Source organism: Eurosta solidaginis, chromosome 5, assembly GCF_040869045.1.
Source record: "Eurosta solidaginis isolate ZX-2024a chromosome 5, ASM4086904v1, whole genome shotgun sequence".
NCBI lineage: Eukaryota > Metazoa > Arthropoda > Insecta > Diptera > Tephritidae > Eurosta > Eurosta solidaginis.
In genome coordinates, this window is record NC_090323.1 from 998736 (window position 1) to 1008884 (window position 10149).

Here is a 10149-nt window from a genome sequence, read left to right on the forward strand (position 1 = left end):
CGAATGCTGATGCCGCATGGATTATAATTGGGTGCTTGGTTTCTGCAGGCAGATTTGATTTACCCAGTCGTCCTCCAACTCGTTTTACGCCGTCCGGATCTACAAATGGACAGAGCTGCAACAACTTTGAATTAGGAGGAACTCCATTCTTCTCCTGAAGGGCCTTCCACTCCCCCGAAAAGAACTCTGTCTGTGCCTGGCGTGCCCAATACTTCGCCGCCCGATCGCGCTCAGTGGGCGACACCGGTGTTACTTCTTGAAAATGTGCAGGATGTTCAGCAACATTACGGCTCTTATTCCTTGCGCCATCGATGAAGCGAAACAAGAAGGCTGTTGTCCGAAGAAGTTTATTTAACGAAGAACATCTCTGGATTAGGGGTGGACTACCCCCGATGTCTGGATTTGTCTGTGAAGGTACAAAGCCCCTACCAGTTGAAGCACAAAGGGGTATTACCTTGGACTCAGTTCCGTCAGTTGTTATATCGTCAGCGGAGAGGCTGCATTGCGTGCAAGATGGCCAGGAATCAAGCTCCCCTTGAAGCCACAATGGTCCGTTCCACCATGTCGTTGAACCATGAAGTTGGAAGGCAGTACAACCTCTCGATAATAGGTCAGCGGGATTCTGGTCCCCCGGCACGTGCCGCCACCCGTTGATGGAGGAAGAGGCTAGGATGGCTGCAACTCGGTGTGCCAAAAATGGTTTGAGCGCTTGAGGATTCTTTCCTAGCCAGTAGAGCACAATGCTGGAGTCGCACCAATAGAATATGTCAATCTCCCTTAACATAAACGCCTTTGTGGCAAGTTTTCCTAAATTTGTGCTCATTACTGCAGCCATTAACTCCAGTCGAGTGATGGTCTGCGCCTTAATTGGGACGACTTTATTTCGAGACGTGATCAGACGTACCATTACTGTCCCATCTGGTTGCGTTGATCGGAGGTAAGCACAAGCTCCATATGCCAACTTCGATGCGTTCGAAAATATGTGGAGCTGCATCGTTGATGTTTTAGAGAATGACGTCCATCTATGCACAAGGATGTTAGCCAACCCAATCACGCTCTTCTGAAACGATGACCACAGCTCCATGATGGTGTTCGGTACCACCTCATCCCAGCCCAGGTTCAGTTTTCAGATCTCCTGTATGATAATTTTCCCAGCAACTATAACCGGAGTATACAGTCCGGTTGGGTCCACTTTGAAAGCTGAAAACCGCCCGCCTTCAGCATGCCTGTCATCTGCTCGTGCAAGATTTTCAACTCCTCAACAGACTCTGCACCGCCCAGGAAATCGTCCACATAAAAGTTTTGTAGCGTGACCTTCGAGGCAATAGGAAATTTCTCGGCTTCGTCAACCGCGCATTGCTGTAGTGCTCTGACCGCATTAAATCCCGATGATGTGAAACCCCGAATTACCCGAGTGATAAAGTATTCACCGATAGGCTGGTCGATTTCAGGGCGAAAGAAAATCCGCTGGAAATTCCAATGGTCAGTGTGTATCTTGACTTGCCGAAACATCTTAACGATGTCGGCTGTTAATGCAAATCGGTACGTACGAAACAATAACAGGGTTTCATACAGATCGGCCTGAAGCTTGCCTCCAGGCAACTGCTGTTCGTTAAACGATATTCCTGATGACGTTTTACAGGACGCATCAAAAACCACCCGAAACTTCTTTTTGGATATGATGTGGTAAGGTATATAGTATGATAGGCTTGGATCCTCTGGAGCGGGAGGAGCCGGTACCATATGGCCCTCTTTAATATAGTCAAGCATAAAATCCTTGAATGCGGCTGCCATGTCCGCATTCCTCTTAAGTCTATTCTCCAACCCAACAAATCTTTTGAACGCCGTTTCTCTTGAGCCCAAGCTTAATTGTATCTTCCCTTAGTGGTATGGTTACGATGTATCGTCCGTTCTCATCCCTAGAGTGTGTCGAAGTGAAAATGTCTTCCGCACGATGTTCCTCCAAGGACAGAGGTACGTGATCCTCCTTGTCATTGACTGCCCATAATCGTTCCATTTGCATATTTAAAGTATCGTTCGACTCAACAACATGAAATGTCAGATGCCGTAACAGACTAGTGTTTCCCGCATAACCAGAAATGACCCAGCCCAGCATGGAGTCTTGCGCAATAAAACGGGCCGCACCTGTGCCTGCACGTATGATGCCTTCGCGTATCACAGCAGCCCAAGTCGAGATGCCGATGAGACCTTCAATATGAGCGGGCTGAGTAAATTTTGGATCAGCGAGCTCATCCTGGTGCAACTGGTTCTTGAGCTGGCATCTAAATGCTGCTTGCGGGTTTGTGCCGGATATTCTTTTGACAATAACAAAACGCACTGTTTCGGCAGCTGTCAAATTATCTCTGTGGCATAGGAGACAATCGATATACCCATATGACCGTATTGGTTCCGTATCGCCTATTCCCGCTACTGATATCTTACATGGTTTCCGCACAAGATTCCATTTCTGCACACATTCCTGCGTAATGAGGTTAACCTGTGATCCGCTATCGCACAAGATACGAATATTTCCGGTTAATGTCCCATTGTCCTGATGAAGACGGCACAAGGCCATTCCGATGATTGTTAGTCCCTCATCTGATGATTCGATCGCCCCACTGGCTGTCTGCTCATTTCCCGACGTAACAGTGTGGCAGCGCGGTGTACGAAGTGATCGTCGTTGGTTTCTCCCTTTGCTGGACCTATGATCTAGGGAACGATTTGTATGGTTAACACTCATCACCGGATACTTGGGACAATTCATCCGGTTGTGCTTTGCATAATCACAAGCCTTACAACCCTTCCACGTACAGCTATGGGTAGGATTCTGACTTGACAGGCAAGACCCACAAACATTTAGCTCTTTGATCCCCTTTAGCCGGTCATTGTACTCCATTCTAGCTAATTTCTCGCAATTCCAAGTGCGGTGCCCACCATTACAGTTTGAACAGACATCTGCAGTCTTACCTTTCGGTATTGGATTTGCAACTTGCTTCCCACCCGCAGACTCGTTGGTGGGCCTTGGCCGCTTGGTGTTATGATCACCCCTCTCACCCATATGTCTCTTACCTCGTGGATAGCCTGATTCCCGAGCCCCTGCATGGTCATGGTTATTTCCCCTTAAATTGCGCATAGCGAAAATGCGCCTTTCAAAAAATGGCAATAGCTCTGTTAGCGATGGGGGAGCGGTGGCACCCACTTAGTATAGTCTCCATCAAATTTACCCAGTTCAATTTCCGATATTTTGGGCAATGGGCGATTATGATTAGTGTTAGCTACAATCATGAGCGCAGCCAAGCGTTGTTTGGTTTCATGGTACAAATTCGCCACTTTAATGGCCACTGACTCATTTCGGTCACGCGCACTCTCACCGATGCTGACGAGTTCCGCGATGGACAGCTGCTTGGTTTGGAATGAGGTCCAGTGCCTCTCAAGAGCTGATTTTAGCATGTTGGCGACTGCTTCGTTCCAGGCCTCAGCCTCAGCCGCCTGGCACTTAGCTTGTAGTCGTTTGATAAGCTTGGATGCAAGCGTCCTACCCTTCACCAATTCCGCATATGAATCTGCCATTTCGTAAAGTTGACTGAAATTATGGCCGGTGTAGTTGGATATTGCTTCGATTGCTTTTGCATAAAGAAAAACGCTGAGATTTGCCGTCCCTTGACACCGTACAATCCTGCAATATAAACTACAGTTACTGTGCATTCTTCTACTGTACATGCCTAAATATTGCTATAATTCAAAGGAAGAGACTTTCATGGCCGTGGAACATAGTGCCGCCTATCTGCTCATGGAAGAAGGCAGGACGAGGCACCCGTTCGCACGCTGCCGAATGATAATCTCTACAAGACAAGATCATGGAGTGCCATAGAGCGCGTGTTTGCGGACAGTAAGAGATCCGGGCCAATGACCATGCAAGGAATGTATTTGCTAATGCCACAGCCAACCTCATTGAACTATACCGTCGCATCACAGTGCGCATCATCACTCTTTGGTCATAACATAAAATAGGAGACCGGTGTATCTCGTGCGACGTCACCGAAAAACCACGCCACTGGCTGTACTCATAGTCATTGCAGGAGTGATGCACCTCATTTGACGGTAGCAGGTCACCCCACTGAAGTGTTAGCGCTATGATAGTCATCTAGGTCGGGTGAGTGGTGTATCTCATTCGACGCCACCACGTCGCCACACGGCTGATTATGATTCGTGTGAGTGATGTATCTTATTCGACGCCACCACATCGCCACACGGCTAATTATATGAATCGTGTGAGTGATGTATCTTAGTGGACGCCACCACATCGCCACACGGCTAATTATATGAATCGTGTGAGTGATGTATCTTATTCGACGCCACCACATCGCCACACGGACACGTTAGCGCAATGAGTTTACAATAGCCAGTCAAATGGGAACATCAACCAAACCTGTACAAGGAACCTATCATCAGCAGTTTTGTTTAGCCATGTCGGTCCTTGAGATCTAGTCAAATCCTCACCTCGAGGGATTCACTTCCAGCTCTGCACCAATGTAACGTTCAAGGTATGGGCATTTGGTGCCCACAACCTTTGATTCTCAATATGCGTCATAATTTCTAACCCTGTCGCAACAGAAGGGATTTAAGTTCCTATTTAAGTGCAGAAACCTGCAAATTAATAATCATAGCGCAATGCAAAACGTGGCGCATAGCCAGAGTCCATTCCCAGGTCGACCAACTCCAACATTACACGTAAAAAAGAAAAGTGCGAACGTCAAGCTGTGAAGTTGTGTTTTGATTTCTACTGTGCCTTATTTTGTCTTAAATAAATAAATTTGTTTGTTTAAATAATTATTGTGCTAAAAATAAGTGTAAACACGTTGTGTACTGCATTCGCAATTTAAAGTTCTGCTTTCTTTACTAAAATAAATTGTATCTTAAAAATAATTGATAAAGTGTGTATATCCATACATACATACATATTTGCCGAGTCACTTTGCATATTTGTTGTTGCATTTGATTGGCATTTACATATTTTCAGTTTTCAATTGTTATTTGCTCGTGCACATTTACTTCATTTTCTTTTCACTGCCACAGCTGTTTGCATTGTGTGTTGTTAAGCGTCAGTTAATAGCGATCTTAAACTGCACATACAGTGATCTTCAAACTGCTCAAACAGTGATTTTCTTACTGTGATCTCCAAACTATTTTCACTGCCTCCGTCTGTTTAATCAATTTTACTTTAACTTATAATGTCTTGCAATTTTGTTAACTGCCAATTGAAAGGTGATACCGAGCGTTTCGTGTCGTGCTGGCTTTGTGATGAGCTTGCTCATATGAAGTGCGCTAGTTTGACAGCAAGGGTGTGTGATGCGATCAACGATAACAAGGGTGTGCGTTGGTCGTGCTTGAAATGCAGATCCACCGAAGTGGATCTTTTTAAGCTTTTCAAACATACCCGAAACGCATTCTCCGAAATCGGTAAGGAACTTTCTACATTAGGGGATAAATTCAAGTATTATGAAAACTTGTTTAAAACTTTCAAATGTATTACCGATTCAGCTGCTAATGCTAACAGCGACAGTCGTGACAGCAAACGAAAACGAACTGATGTCTCGGCTGGCGTATTGACCCTAGACCCCGTTCAAAACATCCAGAACCCAATCGTTCCTACACCTAGCACGATAGAATTAATAAACTTAGCATCTCCAAGTCCTCTTACAGTAGAGCCTTCAACATCAAAGGCACCTCCAACAAAACTAGCAGCTAGAAAAAATATTGAACCTGCAAACCGTTCTCAGGCGACTGAGCCTGGAACTAGGAAGTTGGTTGTAGTCCCTCCTAAAAAATCGATATTCGTGTCAAGATTCGACAGGGATACTACTGAGGAGGATCTGAAATCGTATATCTTCTCAAAAAGGAAAACCCATGACGTAACAATTCGGAAATTTAATTTTAGTTATGAAAGAAACGTATCTTCCTTTAGATTAGATGTACCTATTGACCATTTTGACACTATCTTGAGTAACGATTTTTGGCCCTCTGGGGCACTTGTGCGGGAATTTGAATATAGGCGGAATAAGAGTGTTCCAAACTTGGTAAAGATCCCTGTTAATAACACTGAGTCAAAAAACTGAACGAAAAATCTGCTTTAGATATACTTTACCAAAATGTTAGAGGCTTAAACACCAAGTTAACAGAACTGTTTTTAAAATCATTTAACTCAAGCTACGATATAATTGCTTTAACCGAAACCTGGCTGAAACCTCATGTTTTTAACTCAGAGATCCTCTGTAATGACTACCAGATATATCGAAATGACCGCCTGAACAGGGTTGGAGGTGGGGTTCTGCTTGCTGTACACTCTTCAATACCATCTGAAGAGATTTGCGTAACCGCCACCGATACAACTGAGTTCTTGTGCATACGCACACAACTAGCAAATATCCACATTTATTTGGCCATCTGTTATATCCCGCCATCTTCTGAACTGTCCGTTTATATGAATCACATTTCCTTGCTAAGAACTGTTAATTCGATGCTAAAGCCTTCCGATTCCATTATTGTCTTGGGTGACTTCAATATGCCACACATATCATGGTGCATCTCTGACTTTAATATGGTACCAGTTTCGTCAAAGTCTTCCAACAATGAATTTCTAGACGGAATGTCTGAGCTGTGCCTTCAACAAATCAACATCCAATCGAATAAATTCGGAAGAGTGTTGGATTTAGCCTTTGTGGATGATGAATCTAAATATTCCATTAGTCGATGCGAACCCATTATTGAACCTGAAGATGCTTACCACCCTTCCCTCAAAATAGTTTACGAAGTTGTAAATTATGCTTGTAACAGCGGAAATAAACGATACGACTCCAGTTATCGCTTCGACTTTGCGAAGGCCAATTGTAAAAAATTAAATCGTGATCTATCTCGAATAGTGTGGCCAACATTTAATGCTGATGTGGAGCAAAGCGTTTCTCACTTTTACAATACCATTTACTGTCTTTTTGAAAAATACGTACCTAAGCGGATTTGTGTACATTCCGATACAAGCCAAGTATGGTTCACTAAAGAGCTGAAAATTTTAAAGAATAAAAAGTCTCGATCTTTCAAGTTGTTCAAAAAGACGGGTTTACATAACCATTACTTACAGTACTCGATTCTACGCTGCAAGTATTTTCAATTGAACAAAAAGTGTTACAAAGCTTATCTTTGTAAAATGAAAAGAAATATAACTTGCAACCCGAAGGCATTTTACGGATTCGTAAACTCTAAACGCAGGGTGAAAGGGTTTCCATCATCCATGAAATTCCAAGATAATATTTCCAGCGATGATCAAGAGATCGGCGACTTCTTTGCGGAATTTTTCAAATCAAATTACTCTATTGAGACCAACGTTCCACCTAATGAATACCCATACCATATTGATTCATGTTATTCAATCAGAGCTCCATTTATATCTTCAGAAGATGTATTATCTTATTTAAAAACTTTAAAAGTATCATATTCATACGGCCCCGACAGGATCCCGACACACTTTCTTAAAAAATGTGCCGCAAACATCTATCAGCCGCTAACAGATTTATTTAATTTATCTTTAATTTATGGCGTTTTCCCAACAATATGGAAGGAATCTTTTCTTATTCCGCTTCATAAAAATGGAAGCAGGTCTTCAATAGAAAACTACCGGGGCATAGCAAAGTTATCCGCTATCCCAAAGTTATTTGAGGCTATTGTTACCTACCACCTAACATTCCCTATTTCCCCCATAATTGCAAGCTCGCAGCATGGGTTCTGTAAGGGCAAATCACCTATCACCAATTTACTAGAATTTACCACCCACGTGTCTAATGGATTTAGAAAAGGCCTTCACACTGATGTAATTTACACCGATTTCAGTAAAGCTTTCGACAAAGTATCACACCCATTACTTATTCATAAGCTCAGTCAACTCGGTTTTCAACCCCGTCTTATATGTTGGATTTCTTCGTATCTTGGTTATCGTACGCAAAAAGTAATCTTTAAAAATACACTTTCTGGGGTCATCAATGTTTCTTCTGGTGTTCCTCAGGGCAGCCATCTTGGTCCGATTCTGTTCTTGTTGTTCATAAACGATATATCTGGTACAATTAAATACTCAAAAATCTTGATGTACGCAGACGATGTAAAACTTTTCAAATCATGTGCCTCGGCTGAGGAACATTCCTTGCTTCAAATGGATTTAAATCACTTGGTTACCTGGTGCAATGTAAATTATATGCCGCTCAATCTCAAAAAATGTAAATTCATGTGTTTTTCTCGGAGAGTTTCGCCACCAGCTTCATATACAATTAACAACTATAGTCTAGAAACTGTAAATAATTTTATTGACTTGGGAGTCATGATGGATTCCAAACTTAGTTTCAATCTTCATATTAATGCTACAGTGAATAAAGGTAAAGGTGTTTTTGCATTTGTTAAACGGTGGTCAAAAGAATTTAACGACCCTTACATAACTAAAGCACTTTTTACAACATTAGTTAGGCCAATATTAGAATACGGCTCGATAATTTGGAATCCGCGTTATCAAGTCCATGCAGACAGTCTCGAATCAATACAAAAACCATTTTTACTATTTGCCTTAAGAAATTTCCAATGGGACTCTTTAACTAATCTTCCACCTTATACTAATCGATTAAAGCTTATCAATCTTCCAACTCTTGCTAGTCGAAGGGAAATGCTTGGTGTGATATTTATGACAAAACTTTTAAATGGATCAATTTCGAGCCCATTCCTTCTGAATGAAGTGAACTTTTGCGTTCCCTCTCGGACATCGAGACAATTCAAACCTCTTCTGCTGAAACAATGTAGAACGAATTTCGAACAAAATGAACCTTTTCGGCGTTTATGCCAAGATTATAACTCTCACTCAAACACATTTGATAGCTCGGACTCCCTTTTTTCTATAAAAAAGATTGTTCTCACCTCTCTAAATTAATGTATAATACGTTTGCTTCTGTTCTCTTTAAGTATTACGCTTGGCTGATGAAATTTCTTCTGTAGCTGAGCAGTCTCAGATCGTGACGCTTGACAAACCGCTGCCCATCAAAGACTCGGCAAAATAAAAAAAAAAAAAAAAAGTTATTATATATATATATAAATCGATCGCGTGAACAGGATTAGCCTGGTTTCATTGGGCCACTTGAGGGCAGCGCGCTGCCACAACGTCCATTAAAAAAAAAAAAAAAAAAAAAAAAAAAAAAAAAAAAAAAAAACACTGACATGCACCCAATCGCTTGAATGAACAAGCGGCAATATGGGGAGAGAAGAAAATAAAATGCTAAAAGGCACGGATTGTAAAAAATGCATAACCTTATTTGTTTGTGTGTCTGCTTCTCCTTGTAGATATGGGAACAGTAGTAATTCCCGGGTTTCGGCACCAAAAATGTTGGATGATTGACCAAGCTAGAACTTGCCAAGGAAGAGAACAAATTACGCCTCCAAAATAATACACAGCCGTTGACGTTCAAAAATGCAGTGTTCTAATCTCATTTATTTCATTTCATTGTCAAATACAAATTTTATAGTAAGGCAAAACAAAACATGAGTAATAGCTGAAGTAAAGGAGGCAAGAAAAACCAAAATAAAGAATGTAAATACGATGGTTGCCAGATTGTCGATTGTTGCGTATTGTATTTTCAGTAACGTTCTTAAGGTTGCTTCACATGTGTGATAATCAGCTAGTATTACGATAGCTCTGTATTTTATACACTTATGAAAAACATGGAACTGTCGTAGAACTTAAGTTGTGTGGTTATGTGAGTGAAAATGAAAATATTATCAGTCGAACATAAGATCATGCATAATAATTATCAAACAAACTATTACTGCGCTATCCCACGATCCTTCCCTATTATTTTTAGTAAAGGTAAGTCATCGGCTTCGGTAATTTGCTTCGGTTCAAAAACCCCCCTTCGATCGGATTTTACAGCGAAGCCTTCGTGCTTTTACAAGTTAAACTAAGTTCATATCTGTGTAAAGCTTATACACCATTGAATCCCCTTACAACATCGTCTCCTTCTCTCCCATATTCTGGGGTGAGTTAGACAATTAACTCTAGACTAACGTGTCCTATATCCCTATAACAAACATACCGCAAACATTTTTTATTGACAGCCACTACGTATA